At 39.6% G+C, this 16,181-nt stretch overlaps 1 non-coding gene across 1 annotated transcript; it reads left to right on the top strand.

Moving 5' to 3' along the window:
- Window positions 1–3,826: 3,826 nt before the first annotated feature.
- On the top strand, window positions 3,827–3,933 carry LOC128284720 (small nucleolar RNA R71). Its single transcript, XR_008275143.1, has one exon. It is a non-coding gene; the product is annotated as a small nucleolar RNA R71 (small nucleolar RNA).
- The last annotated feature ends 12,248 nt before the right edge of the window (window positions 3,934–16,181 follow it).

Genomic DNA, 16,181 nt, shown 5'->3' with positions numbered 1-16,181 from the left:
ATGTACTTATTCCCAAATGAACTAGGGAATGGACCCATGAAGTCGATGACCCAAATGTCAAATATTTCACATGAAATCATACATGTCTGAGGCATTTCATCATGTTTGGAGATATTACTCGTCTGTTGGCATTTATCACAAGAAGTAACATACCTGTTGGTGTCTTTGAATAAAGTAAGCCAATAAAAACCTGATTTGAGGATTTGATGTACGATCTTATTTCCACTGTAATGTCCCCCGGTCGACCCTGAGTAGCAATGTTCCAAGATCTTCAATGCTTCTTTCCTTGTAACGCATCTCCTAATGACTTGATCTACACATATAAGGAAAAGAAAAAGGTCTTCCTAAAAGTAGTTTTTCACATCAGTAAAGAATCGCTTCTTTTTCTGATATGTCAACCCTTTTGGGATAATGTTAGCGGCTAAAAGATTTGCAATGTCTACAAACCAAGGTACCTCAGAATCAGATATACCAAAAAATAGTTCTTCAGGGAATGAATCATTTATTTCAACGTCATCTAGCTCTTTGGTACTTGAATTTTCGAGCCTGGAGAGATGGTCAGCCGCGAGATTTTCAACTCTTTTCTTATCCTTAATCTCTAAGTCAAATTCTTGCAATAATAAATCCATCAAATGAGTCGAGGTTTTGCATCAGTTTAATCAAAAGATAGTGAAGAACAGAATGGTTAGTATAAACAACAACTTTAAACAATATTAGATATGGCCTAAATTTATCGAATGCAAAAACCACAGCTAGCAGCTCTTTCTCTGTGCTGGTGTAGTTTTCTTGTACGGCTATCAAAGTTTTCCTGGCATAATAGATAGGTTGAAAATGCTTATCTCTTCGCTGTCCCAAAACTACACCTACTGAAAAATCACTCGCATCGCACATTAGTTCAAAAGGTGAATTCCAATCAGGTACAATTATAATTAGATCTTTAGTTAGTTAATCCTTTAAAGTATTAAATGCCTTTAAACATTCCTAATCGAAATTAAAAGGCACATCTTTTTCTAGTAATTTAGTCAAAGGCTTAGCTATTTTAAGAAAATTCTTTAATAAATCGTCTATAAAACCCAGTATGTCCTAAAAAGCTTCTAATAGCCTTAACCGAATTAGGGGGAGGTAGTTTTTCAATGGTTCTAATTTTAGATTTATCAACCTCAATCCCTTTACTAAAAATTTATGTCCTAACACAATACCTTCTTAAACCATAAAGTGACATTTCTCCCAGTTAAGCACAAGGTTTGTTTCCGCATATCTTATTAACACTCGTTTTAAATTTTTAAGGCAAAGATGGAAAGAGTTATCGAAAATCGAGAAATCATCCATAAATACCTCCATGACGTCTTCTACGAGTTCGTAAAAAATGACCATCATGCAGCACTAAAAAGTAGCAGGAGCATTACATAATCCAAAAGGCATTCTAATATAGGCAAACGTATCATATGGACATGTAAATGTCTTCTTTTCTTGATCTTCAAGAGCTATTGGGATTTGAAAATAGCCAGAGAGTCCACCTAAAAAGTAGTAGTACATGTGCCATGACAATGTTTCCAACATTTGGTCAATAAATGGAAGGGGGAAGTGATATTTTCTCGTGGCATCATTTAGCTTCCTATAATCAATGCACACTCTCCTACCTGTGACTGTCCTTGTTGCGATTAATTCATTCTTCTCATTGGCTACAATAGTCATGCCTCCTTTCTTAGGAACAACCTGCACTGGACTTACCCAAGATCTGTCAGAAATAGGATAAATAATTCTAGAATCTAGGAGTTTAATTACCTCATCTTTAACAACTTCCTTCATGTTGGGGTTCAGTCATCTTTGGGCTTTCACACATTGCTTATATTCATCTTCTATTAAAATTTTGTGGGTGCAAAAAGAATGGATGATCCCTTTAATGTCAGAAATTTTCCAAGCTATGGCCCTTTTATGCTCTCTTAAGACTTGGAGTAATTCCTCTTTCTTTTTGGGTTGCAAGTTAGACGCAATAATTACCAGTGATGTAAAGTTATTTCGAAGGAATGCATTTTCCAAGAGATTCAGTAATTGTTTAAATTCCAGTTTGGGAAGTTCTTTACTGGAGGGTTTTTGCTTAAGTTCATCGTTTACTTTAATACCCTCATATTCTACTTGTCTTGAGGAGGGTTCATTGGAATTTAGTTTAGTTCCTATCTCAAAATTATCATCCCTCTCCTGTCCTTGGGCAAGACACAGTTCCAACGTGTCCTTATGTATGATTTCCTGAAAAGAATCTTGAGTAGCATGCTCGATAGAGTCCATAAAATAACATGAGTCATCCTGTTCCGAAGAAAATCTGATGGCATCATAAATTTTAAAGATAATCTCTTCTTTACCTACTCTAAGTACCAATTTACCATCACCCACATCAATAACAGCCCTAGCAGTGGCTAAAAATGGATGACCTAAGATTAAGGGCACTTCAACATCCTCATCCATGTCAAGTAGAACGAAATCAACAGGGAATATAAATTTATCTACTTTTACAAGTACATCCTCTATAATTTGCCTAGGATATTTAATAGATCTATCAACTAATTGAATACTTATCCTAGTGGGTTTTAGGTTCCCCAAGAGCCAGTTGTTTAAACATTTTATATGGCATCAAATTAATGCTAGCGCCTAAATCAGCTAGTGCCTTACCAACATTTGAACTACCAATTAAGGAGGGAATAGTAAAACTTCCTGGGTCTTTCAGTTTGGTTGGCAGTTTATTTTGGAGTATGGTCGAGCACTCCTCCTTAAGTTCCACTGTAGATAAGTCTTCAAACTTCCTTTTTTCTGTTAGAAGCTCCTTTAAAAAATTTTCATATGTAGGCATCTACGATATAGCTTCAACAAAAGGTAATTTAATATGAAGTTGTTTAAAAAGTTTAAGAAATTTACTGAATTGTGCATCCATACGATCTTTCTTCAACTTTGTTGGATATGGGATTGGTGGTTTATATTCCTTCGGCATTGGATTGTCATTGTTTTTGGGTTTTTCCTCCTCTCATTTGTTTCTTTCAGCTTCTTGTGGTGGCTTCTTTTCGGATTCAACTAACATCTTCTCACTCCTTAGTGTAACTACTTTCACATGCTCTTTTAGATTGGGTTCGGTGTTACTAGGTAAACTTTCTAGTGTTCTTTCTGATTTCATCTTAGCCAGCTACCCAATTTGATTCTCGAGTCCTTGGATTGACGCTTGCTGATTTTTAAGTGCAGTTTCAGTGTTCTGAAAACGGGTTTCCGCTACTGAAATAAATTTTGACACCATCTTCTCAAGGTTTGACTTTTTCTCTTGCTGGTAAAGTTGTTGTTGGAAGCCTGGAGGATATTGTGGTCTCTGATTTCCTTGGCCTCCCTATGAGAAATTTGGGTGGTTCCTCCAACCTATATTGTAAGTGTTATTATAAGGATTATTTTGAGGTCGAAGATTATTACCCATAAAGTTTAGTTGCTCGTGTTCCATGTTGTGGCCATAAGGTAGGTATTCTAAATTGCTCGTTCCACCTCCATTTATATTGCATTGCATTACTGGGTGAACCTGTGAAGAGCTAAGTAAACCATCAATTTTTTATTCAAAAGTTCTACCTAATTAGAGAGCATGGTGACCGAATCAGTGTTAAAAACACCGGCTGCTTTCGTTGGCTTTGTCCTTATGACTTGCCACTGATAATTATTCAGTGCCATCTCCTCTATAAATTCAAAAGCCTCCTCAGGTGTCTTATTATTGATAGTCCCACCAACAGCTACGTCAATCATCTGTCTAGTCAAAGGATTCAGGCCATTGTGAAATGCTTGAACCTGCAACCATAAGGGCAGCCCATGGTGAGGGCACCTTCTCAAGAGGTCCTTGTATCTCTCCCATGCATCATAGATTGTTTCTAGATCCATCTACACAAAAGAAGAGATATCATTCCTTAATTTGGCTGTTTTAGCCGGCGAAAAATATTTAAGTAAAAACTTTTCAGTCATTTGTTCCCAAGCAAAGATTGACCCTCGTGGTAACGAGTTCAACCACTGTTTAGCTTTAATCCTCAATGAAAAGGGAAATAACCAAAGGCGAATGACATCATCAGAAACACCATTGATTTTAAAAGTTTCGTAAAACTCCAGAAAATTTGCCAAGTGATTTTATTATCTCTCTCGAGACTAACAACATCTAATGTGACATCCCTAATTTAACCCTAGTCGGGAAGTGGTTTCGGGACCACAAAACTGGGTCACAAAAACATTTAAATACCTTATTCCATGCCAAATATATGTGAAAATGCATGTGTGAATTTTTAATTCTTTGATTTAGTTAAATTGAACGTGAATTGAAAGAAAAAGGACTCATGTGAAAGGATTTAAATATATGTGGCTAATTTTAAGAGGTTAGTAAAAGAATGAAGTAAAATAGATGGAGTTGCATGTCAAATAGTCCATTTCCTAAGGATAGTGGCCGCCATGACAAGATTATGGGCAAAGGAACATGTTTCCAACATGTTAGGTTAGTGGTGTATGTAGGAAGCCATAAAATAAAAGCTAGCATTAAAGAATTGAAAAAAAAATGATGAGCATGGGCGCCCCCATTTGCCGTGAATTGAACAAGAAAAACAAAAAAAAGTGCTCATCCTTTCTCAAATTTTTGTATTGCCGTGAGTAAGGGAGAGGGGGGTTTGGAGAAGCTTGGCCATACTTGCAACTACATTGAGGTATGTTTGATGTCATTCCTTAAGATTCATGCATGTTTTAGTTGTTAGTTTGAAACCTACCTAGCCCATGGCTTAGATTTCTTTGCTATTTGATGGAGATGAAGTTCGGCCATGGAGGTTGTCTTTCTTGGTTGGTATTTTAATGTTGTTGTGACGAAGCATGAAGAGAAGTGAGATGAATGTTTAATAAAAGGAGATTTTTGTGCCATTGAGTTCTTGTTGTTATATGTGTATGTGCATGAGTATTCGCCATGCTATAGAATTCATGTTGCAAAATAATTAATGCTTAATGTGATATATAATAGTACTTGTGAATGAGCTTGAGAGTATCTAAATTATTAGTTGGAGGTGCCGAATGTGGTCTTGGATGAAGTTTAAAGAACAAAGAAATTTTGGGTGACTATAGGTCAAGGACATTCGCCAAAGGCTTGTGTGCTAGCAAAGTCGGCCTAGATGGGGTAAATGTTAAGTGTTAAATGTTCATGAGATAAAATTTTGTGATTTGATGAATTAATGATGATAGTATAGTTGATGTCATGTATAAATATGTGGCAAGACGGTTAAACTAGTTAATTTATTGATTAAGCTCAAGAAGCTAGAGGTGGAGAATCAAGCAAAGGCAAATGAAAGAACATCGAGTAGCGAGTTGGAACCATTTTACCCAATACAAGGTAAGTCATTAAGCATATATTTGATATTGCTTAAATGATTGTAATATCTATGCAATTGTGTTTAATGAGATGAAATATACACAAATGTATGTGTATGAAAAGATGATATTGTTGAACGTAAAAGAGATAGTGAAATGTGTAGGAAGTTTGCTTCGGCACTAAGTGTGCGAGAAATAGATGTGTACGGTGATTTAGATTGGCACCGAGTGTGCGAGCTTGTAATGTATGGCACTAAGTGTGCGAGTTTGGACTATATGGCACTATGTGTGCGGGCTTGAATCACATGGCACTAAGTGTGCGTGATTGAGTATTAAGCACTATGTGTGCGAACTCTACACATATCTCCGATTGAATATTTATATGGAGGTGTGACTTTATCGAGATGAGTATGGACAGCGGAAAGAGTAAGTACCTTGAGTTCATGGCTAATAGATGCTATGTTCATGCTCGGGTGGAGTTGGTAAGATTTAAATCTATGTGATGATTTCAATTGCATTACCGTAAATAAGGTATCGTGGAATAGATGAAAGTTCATTTGATTGCATGATTGTTGCGGAAATGAAATGATGTATGGAAATTGCTTCAAATATCCTATTGAATAGTATATGAAATGTAAATGTATGACTTGGTATGAGATTGATCCGAAGGTCTAAGGAACTATGGTATAGTTCGGTATGGTTGGAACACTTGGCCTTGTTTCATTATTTCATTTTATGATAATTTTATTAATGGATGGTTGTGGAATGCTTATGACTTCTTGAGTTATAAACTCACTCGGTGTTTTCTTGTCACCCATTTTAGGTTTCTTGGACTCGTCTCCTTTTGGGTGCTCGGAACCGTCAACGAAGTCATCACACCGTGAGCAATTTTTGGTATTGTCTTCTTAGTCAACTTAGGAGAACATTTGGCATGTATGGGCTATTTTGTTTTGTTAAATTTTGGGTTGTAAACTTTAAGCCATGTGAAAATGGCCTATGTGGTCGTTTGAGTGGGATGCTAGAACCTATAGCCACGAGTCTTAGAAACCTTAATTTTGATAAGGTGGCCATAATTTGTGTCATGTATGATGGATGATTAGTAAGGCTAAGGAAGGATTCATGAAATTGGCATAGTCTCATCGCAGAATCGCTATTGCGGACAGCAGCAGTGATATGAGATCGAAAAATCACTAAAAATAGTAGAAGTGGCACTAATTGCTAAAAAAAAATTACGTACTCGAAGCTTGGTGGGTCTATTTTCATATGGATGAAACGAAACGACCATATGAGCTGTATTTTAAGAGATATTCAAGATTTCGTGAGACAGGGCCAGAACGGTTTCTGGATTCTATGTTTCGACTTTGAAAATTTACCATAAATTATCCAGAAACAATTAGAAGTCATGCCTTATATGCATAGATTCCTATTTGAGTCTAGTTTCATTAGAAACAAACGGCATGAGCATTGGAGCTCTGTACGAGATGATATCCAGGTCGTAATGTGCAAAGGTCAGTGTAGTCGAACCCCAAAACAGGGGTGACTTTAACTAATAAACTGTACTAATTGGCCCGACGAAAAATTTTAGAAATAAATCCACGGATGGATATATGAGTCTAAATTCAGGGAAATTTACGGAACTGGTTTTCGAGTTCTGGAACTCGAGATATGATTTTAAGGTGACAGGACGCTGTTTGCCACCGGATGGAAATGTGAAAAATAGTCTGTGTGACACATGAGAGTTGGTCCGAGAACCCCTCGTGTCCGACTCCAATGACGGTATCGGGAACGGGTGTTACAATTTTATTGGTATCGAGCTATGGTTTAGTCGGTTCTAGGACTACCGTAGCGCGTGTGAGTCTAGCTATACATGCCAATGTGTTAGTGCTTAAAATGTGATGACTTCGACGGTTGAAATTTTTGTTTTGATTAGCAAATGGAACCCGGTAGAGAGACCCTTGGCGGATGACGTTGAAAGTGTAGCGGCTGCTCTGCGCAAGGGACATCGCTGTTGAGCCTCGATCATCCGCGAATAATCAAGATGAAGGCGAAACAAGCCTTCTTCACCATGATGAATGAGTGGGTCGTATAATATGCCCGAACCAATCCGGCTGTCCAACCATTCCCAAATTTAAATAATCCACCCCAAGAGCCCGTAATGCCATCGATTCTGATCCTGTGAGGTGAGTAAACCACCGTGGACTTGATTAGGAAGTGTGGGGCCGAGGAGTTTAAGGCCATAGTTCTGATGATGCCGAAAGGGCCGAGTTCGCTTGATAACACCATTAGAGTGTTTGATGAACTGTCATGCACACCGATGAATGTCTTAAGTGTGCTATATCCTTGTTAGAGACTCACCTACTATTGGTGGAGGACCTTAATTTCCATAGTCCCAAAGGAACAAGTTACTTGGGATTTCTTCCAAACGAATTTCAAAGAAATACATTAGTCAACGGTTCATCGATCAAAAGCGTAAGGAATTCTTGGAGCTCAAGCAAGGTCGTATGATGATGATCTGAATCTGAACATGAGTTCGTAAGACTTAGTCGGTATGCTCGGGAGTGTGTGGCTGATGAGGTTGCTATGTGCAAAAGATTTGAAGAGGATTGAATGAAGAGTTAAAGCTACTGGTGAGTATTTTGGAGATAAAAGAATTTGTAACACTAGTTGAACGAGCCTGCAAGGCGGAAGAGCTCGAAAGGGAGAAGAGGAAGGCTGAATTTGAAGCTAGAGATTATCGTAAAAGATCGACGGACAAGGCTCCATTTTCGGCTGTAAAGAAGTTCAGAGAGGACACAAATAAGTCAAGGGCAACTGCGGGGATTTTGTAACACCCCGAACCCGAGACCATCGCTGGTGTCGGACGCAAGGAGTTAACGAGCCAAGTCCTCATAAAGCACCGACCAATTTGTCATTTCCAGACAGGCTGGAAAACTGCGTCACTGTCGCATTAAAAATCATATCTCGAGTTTCAAAACTCGATAACTGATTCCGTAAATTTTCCCTGAATTTAGACTCATATATCCTTCCATGAATTTATTTCTAGAATTTTTGGTCTGGCCAATTGGTACAGTTTATTAGTTAAAGTCACCCATGTTACAGGGATCGACTGCTCTGACCTTCGCGCATTACAACTTGAATATCTCTCTGTGCAGGGCTTTAATGCTGGTGTCGTTTGTTTCTAATGAAACTAGACTCAAAATGGAATCTGCAAATATAAGGCATGACTTCTAATTCTTTCTGTATCATTCATAGTAAATTTTTAAAGTCGCGACAGGGGACCCAGAAACCGTTCTGGCCCTGTCTCACAATAACTTTAATATCTCTTAATATGTAACTCCTATGACCGTTTCGTTTCTTCCATATGAAAGTAGACTCATCAAGGTTCATTTACATAACTTATTCACTATTTAATACCATTCCTACAAATTTTGGTGATTTTTCAAAATCACACCACTGCTGCTGCCAGCATCTGATTTCAAGGTAACCTTTACCTATCTCATGATTTCCACGATTCAATTGGCCCTTTTTGCATACATAGCACAAAGTGTGATCATGATTAACCATTCCAATGGCTAATCTTTTCAAAACAATTCCATACCCCATAATGATCATCATACAAACGATTATAGAATCATACTGAAAACGATATATAAGCCATTTTCGCATGGCTATCCAAGCTTACACAAAACCGAGAAGTACATGACCTTCAACAATAGGGTAGTCCTATACATGCCATTTCAAAGTTCAACCAAAATTATACCAAAATGGAGGCTTTGATAGTGTAGATGACTTCGACTTTAATGATCCCGAATCCGATCGCTAACGAGCAAAATCTATAAAACAGAGAGCCAAAGCAACGGGTAAGCATTTTTATGCTTAGTAAGTCTCAAGCAATAAAATCAGCTTTAACTAAAGCATTACATTCACATAGCCAAATGAATCATTTCATTAATACACATTCACATAATCATACTTACTTCACACTTCATCATTATATACTTTCACAAGATATCAACCAATTCAATAGCGGAAAACTCGTTAGTCGATTGAGCGAATGTTACTCAAACGTATCGACTTTTCCAATGCACATATAAACATACCTTATCCTTTGGGCTTTTCGAGCGTACTAATTAAATTTATTACAGCAACCAACGCTCACCTTCAGCCCAAGCTTCTTCGGATTAGAACCGGATATAACCACATGCGCGAATGCCTTCGGGTCTTAGCCCGGATATAACGACTTGCACAAATGCCTTCGGTATTAGCCCGGATTTAACAACTTGCACGAATGCCTTGGTCTTAGCCGGATGTAGTCACTAGCACAATTGCCTTGGTCTTAACCGGATATAATTACTAGCACAAATGTCTTGGGACTTAGCCGGATATCATTCAATTGCTCATGTACACATACATCAATAATCATTACACATCCATGTTTCATTTTCGTTACTAAGGCTCAAACATATCACTAGCATAATCACCTTCGGGACTTAGCCCAGGTATCATTCAAATACTCATACACACATATATCAATAATCATTACACATCCATATTTCATTTCACATAATTCGAGTAGGGTCATTACTTGAAGACTTACCTCGGATGTTGTCTAACGGCTTCAACGGCTATTCGATCACTTTTTCCTTCCCTTTATCGGATTTAGCTCCCCTTTGCTCTTGAGCTTAACGAATACAAGTAGAAGTATTCAATATTTTCTCAATAATGTTTACTAGTCAATCACATTCGACTTCTCATATCATCTCACTTTATTATAATTTATCATTCAACCTTTGAACCAAAACGCCATTATATGGCCACATATACATACATCCATATATTTAAGCTCAAGAATTTTAACATAACATCAAGTGCTCAAATTACTCATGTGGCCGATTATACATGGTCATAAATACACAAAATCAAAAATAATTTCAAGGTTTTCACATTATAAGGTACTAAGCCGAATACACTTGCTAGGTTCACATACATTCTTCACCAATTTCTTCTTTAAACAAACACATTTAAGCATTCCTTTCGTATTATCAACTCCAACCACATTCATTACTCAAGTATAGTATTTTCACATTCGGCAATAGTATTACATACAATAGCCGATTCTTCTTACTTTGTATTTGTGCATCTATTTGATCATTAGTTTAGTTCAAACACCCATACACCAAGATTCATCAAGTTTAGCATGAAACATAAACCTTAATCCTCAATGACCACTATGGCGAAAATCCTAGTCAACCCAAAATCACAATTTCTAGCATGGGTTACCTAGAGAACTTGGTAACTAGCTCAATTTCATCTAACGTTTCAAGAATTCACATGAATTTCTCACTTAATTTATAGCTTAGAAACCGAATGGTTGCTCCTTAAAATCGCCAAGAAGAAACAAGAATAAAAACTTGTTTCTTTCACCCATCCACCATTTCTTCTTAAAACACAAGACAACAATCATTTTCCTCCATTTCTTCCATGGCCGATTACCCACTATCACCACACAATCAAGATTTTGACAAGGCTAAGTAGGAAACTTAGTAACTAGCTTAATGTATGCTAATATTTCAAGAACTAACATGAAATCACTTACCTTGTTCCAAGCTTAAGGGTGACCGATTGGCTATCTCCCTTCTTCCTTTGAGTTTCGCCAAGCTAAGGAGGATGAACACTTTTCTTCTTTTTTTTTTTCTAGTTACGGCACAATGGGGGGCAAGGATGAAACAACCTTGGTTTCTCTTCCCACTCCCTCATATTTTATTGTTCCTCCCACAACATGTTATCACAACATGTTTATTATATTCTTTACCCATCACATTTTGTCTATCTTCATTACCATGGCGGCCACTTCCTATAGTTTGGCTAAATTGACATGCAAATCCCTCATGTCTTTACTTCATGCATTATTTGGCCACTTAAAATTTCACCTATCACATTTTCAAGTCCTATCACATGGGTCCTTTCTTATAAATTAGCACCTAATTAATAAAATCAAGGCACGAAATATTTACACATACAAATTCCACATACAATAAGCATGAAATATAACACCTAATTATTTTTGTGACTTGGTTTTGTGGTCCCAAAACCACTTTCCGACTAGGGTCAATTTTGGGCTGTCACAACTCTCCCCACTTAAGAAATTTTCGTCCCGAAAATCTTACCGTAAATAGGGTTGGGTATCGCTCTTTCATAGAGTTCTCGGTTTCCCAAGTAGCTTCTTCTATCCCGTGTTTGAGCCATAACACTTTCACTAGCGGAACCCGCTTGTTTCGCAACTCTTTCACTTCACGTGCGGGATACGAATCGGTTCTTCCTCATAACTCATATTGGCTTGAATTTCAACCGATGGACTAATCACGTGCGATGGATCAGATCTATAGCGTCGAAGCATCGAAACATGAAAGACATCGTGAATCTTTGCGAGTTCAGGGGGAAAAATCAAACGATATGCCACTGGACCGACTCGCTCGGATATCTCATATGGCCCAATGAACCTCGGGCTCAACTTGCCCTTACGGTCGAATTTGAGTATCTTTTTCCAAGGCGAAACCTTGAGAAACACTTTATCTCCCACCTGATACTCGATGTCCTTACGCTTCAGATCCGCGTACGACTTCTGACGATCGGAGGCTATCTTGACTTTCGCGGATTACTTTCACTTTCTCAAAGCATCTCTAATCAAATCCACCCCGAAAATTTTGCTTTCACCGAGCTCAGTCCAAAACAATGGTGTACGGCATTTACGACCGTACAAAGCCTCGTAAGGTGCCATCCTAATACTTAATTGAAAACTATTGTTATAGGCGAATTCAATCAAAGGCAAATCGTTCCCATGAACCATCGAACTCGAGGATGCAACATCTCAACATATTCTCAAGTATCTGAATTATCCGCTCGGATTGACCATCGGTTTGGGGGTGAAAGGCGGTCTTGAAATGCAACTTGGTACCCAAAGCTTCTTGCAACTTCTTCCAAAATCGCGAGGTAAATCTCGGATCTCTATCCGACACGATAGAAATAGGCACCCGTGTAATCTCACAATCGAGAACGTACAATTGCTAATTTGTCCATTGAAAATCCGTGCGTGCGGGGGACAAAGTGAGCCGACTTAGTCGATCTATCTATCATGACCCAAATCGCATCCTTCTTACTTGTCGACAATGGCGGTCCGGATACAAAGTCCATTGTGATGGATCCCATTTCCACTCGGTATCGTGATTGGTGAAGTAATCTCAAGGCACCGATGTTCCGCTTTCACTTGTTGACATATTAAACATCTCAAACAAAGTCGGAGATGTCTCGCTTCATACCATGCCACCAAAACCGACGTTTCAAATCATTGTACATCTTCGTACTCCCCGGGTGGATTGCCATTCGGCTACAATGGGCTTCATTCAGAATTATCGAAATGAGTTCCGAATTCTTTGGGACACACAGACGACTTTTGAACCTCAAACAATCGTCATCGTCGATTTGAAACTCCGAGTCCTTGTTCGGAACACACGCAGCCCGTTTTGCAACCAACTCATCGTCGACCTTCTGAGCTTCACAAATTTGATGTATCAATAATGGTTTGCCTTTCAATTCAGCTACTAACACGTTGTCGGATCGAACGAACAAGTGCACATTCATCGCTTGTAAAGCGAATAATGATTTACGACTCAAGGCATCCGCAACCACATTTGCCTTTCCCGGGTGATAGTCAATGACCAGCTCATAATCCTTTAATGTACTCAAGCCAACGTCTTTGTCAAGATTTAAGTCTCTTTGGGTCATCAAATATTTGAGACTTTTGTGATCCGAGTACACATGGCACCTCTCACCAAATAAGTAATGTCGCCAAATCTTTAAAGCGAATACGATGGCAGCCAATTCGAGATCATAGGTCGGATAATTTTTCTCATGTGGCTTTAATTGCCTCGACGCATAGGCCACAACTCGACCTTCTTGCATCAATACACAACCTAACCCAAGTAGGGAGGCGTCACTATAGATGACAAACTCTTTGCCAGATTCGGGTTGCACTAGAATTGGGGCTTCATCAAATAAGTTTTCAGTTGATCAAAACTCTTCTGACATTTCTCCGTCCATTCGAACTTAACATCCTTTTGGAGTAGCTTCGTCATTGGCATGGCTATCGTTGAGAAACCTTTTACAAATCGTCGGTAATAACCTAAGCAAGCCCCAAAAGTCTCGAACCTCGGTAATATTTCTGGAGGCTTCCAGTTAAGTATGGCTGAAATTTTGTTCGGTCGACTCGAATGCCCGATGCGAGATATCACATGCCCCAAGAAGCTAACCTCTCTAACCGTAACTCACGCTTTTTAACTTAGCATATAATTGCTTATCCCGTAGAATTTGCAGCACTAACCTCGGTGTTCAGCATGTTAAGTCTCATTTCTTGAATAGACCAAGATGTCATCAATGAATACGACTACGAACCGATCTAAATATGGTCTGAAGATCCGATTCATCAAATCCATAAATACCGCAGGGGCATTAGTAAGTCCAAACGGCATCATTAGAAACTCGTAGTGACCATATCTCGCTCAAGGCGGTCTTGGGTACGTCCAATCTCGAATTCATGGCGATAATAGCCCGATCTCAAATCTATTTTCAAGAACACCGAGGCTCTTCAGTTGATCGAACAAGTCATCAATACGCGGTAACGGATATTTGTTCTTTATCGTCGCTTTATTAAGCTGACAATAGTCGATGCACAACCTCATGGTCCCATCCTTCTTTTTCACAAACAACACCGGCGCACCCTAAGGCGAAAAACTCGGCGGGCAAAACCTCTATCCACCAATTCTTGCAATCGAGCTTTCAACTCCTTTAATTCCGTCGATTGCCATACGATACGGAGCTATCGAAATTGGAGTGGTACCAGTACCAATTCGATGCCAAACTCTATTTCTCGAGCAGTGGTAAACCCGCAATTCTTCGTGGAAAACATCCGGTATTCACAAACCATCGCACAGATTCGGGTTTCTTTTCGACTCCTTGTCATCGAGCACATACGTAAGGTACGCTTCGCACCCTTTTCTTACATATTTCCGGGCCAACATTGCTGATATTACAGCTGGCAACCCCTTTAAGTCCGTAGACTCAACCCGAATTATCTCGTTATTCGCGCACCTCAGATCGATAGTCTTGCTTTTGCAATTTACAACCACATCGTGCATGGTCAACCAATCCAACCCAAGAATAACGTCGAATTCATCGAACGGCAAAAGCATCAAGTCCGCCGGAAAACAAGAACCTCGGAATACTAGGGGACTTTTCTTGCACACTTTGTTGACAAGCACGTAATGACCCAAGGGGTTTGACACCCGAATTACAAACTCAGTAGACTCAATAGGCAAAGTCTTACTAGATGCTAAGGTTTCACATATATAAGAATGAGTAGAACCAGGGTCAATCAAAGCAATCACATTAGTATCGAAAAGAGTGAAAGTACCGGTAATAACATCTGGTGAGGCAGCATCCTCGCGTGTGCGTATGGCATAAGTCCTAGCAGGAGTACGAGCCTCGGGTCTTGTTGTAGCATCTCTCGACCCTCTCTGACCGCCACTAGCATTGCCCGCATTTCTGGATGGCCTACCTCAAGCAGTGGTAGCACCCGGGTTTCCACTTTGACTTACATTTTGTTCAAGCAACCTTGGGCAGTCCTTGATAAAGTGGTCAGCCGATCCACACTTATAGCAGCAGCGATCACGGAACCTACAGCTCCCCGAATGCCATTTGCCACAATGCAGACACTCCACTCTCTCTCAGCGATCATTTCCACCACTGGCGATCGAAGTGACTCGTGTGGTCACAGGAGGTCGACTGCGATCTCGTCTAGAAAAGCCCGAAGCGCCTCTAGACCGGCTCACATCATTTCGAAATCTCTTCGATGACTGTTGAAGAGACTTTCTCGAGTACCTTTTTCGGAATTCTCCAGTTCCCACATCAACTTTTTGTTTCTCCTTCCTAAGCTCTTCGGCTTTACAAGCTCGCTCAACAAGTACTACGAACTCTCGTATTTCGAGAATGCCAACGAACATCCTTATATCATCATTCAGCCCATCCTCGAAGCGTTTACACATAATAGCTTCGGACGAAATGCATTCTCGCGTCTGGCTAAGCCTCTCAAATTTTCGTTCGTGTCGATGAATCGACATAGAGCCTTGCTTAAGATCAAGAAATTCCTTTCGCTTCTGGTCGATGAATCTCTGACTGATATACTTTTTTCGGAACTCGGTTTGAAAGAACTCTCAAGTCACTTGCTCTCTAGGCACCACAGAAGTCAGAGTACTCCACCAATAGTAGGCGGAATCACGTAGCAAGGAGATGGTACACTTTAAGCACTCATCGGGTGTACAAGATAGCTCATCGAGGACCCGGATAGTGTTGTCCAACCAAAATTCAGCTTGCTCGGCATCGTCATCATTCGTAGCTTTAAATTCAGTGGCCCCATGTTTTCAATCCTATCGATCGGGGCTTACTTGACCTTATTTGGTCGATTCTGGAGGTATTGTAGGTGCGGGGTTGCATTTGTCGGAAATGGAGGTTGTGGAACAGCCGTGTTAGTTCGAATGTATTGGTTAAACCACCATTCATCACACTATAAAAGGCTTGCCTAGCCTCATCGTTCGGATTGTTGGCCATAGGTTGAGAGTCCGCCAAGATCGCCCTTGCGCGAGCAGCGCCACACTCTCCACATCATCAGCTATTGCTCGGTTGGGATCGGATCCATTGCTATAAACAAACACAAAGTCAAATTGTCGAAATCACCACACTATCAATTCATCATTTAATGGCATGTATAGCTAGACCCC

This window comes from Gossypium arboreum, chromosome 11 (genome assembly GCF_025698485.1).
Source record: "Gossypium arboreum isolate Shixiya-1 chromosome 11, ASM2569848v2, whole genome shotgun sequence".
Lineage (NCBI taxonomy): Eukaryota > Viridiplantae > Streptophyta > Magnoliopsida > Malvales > Malvaceae > Gossypium > Gossypium arboreum.
Note: the sequence above shows the minus strand (reverse complement) of the source record. Positions and strands in the feature narration are given on the sequence as shown.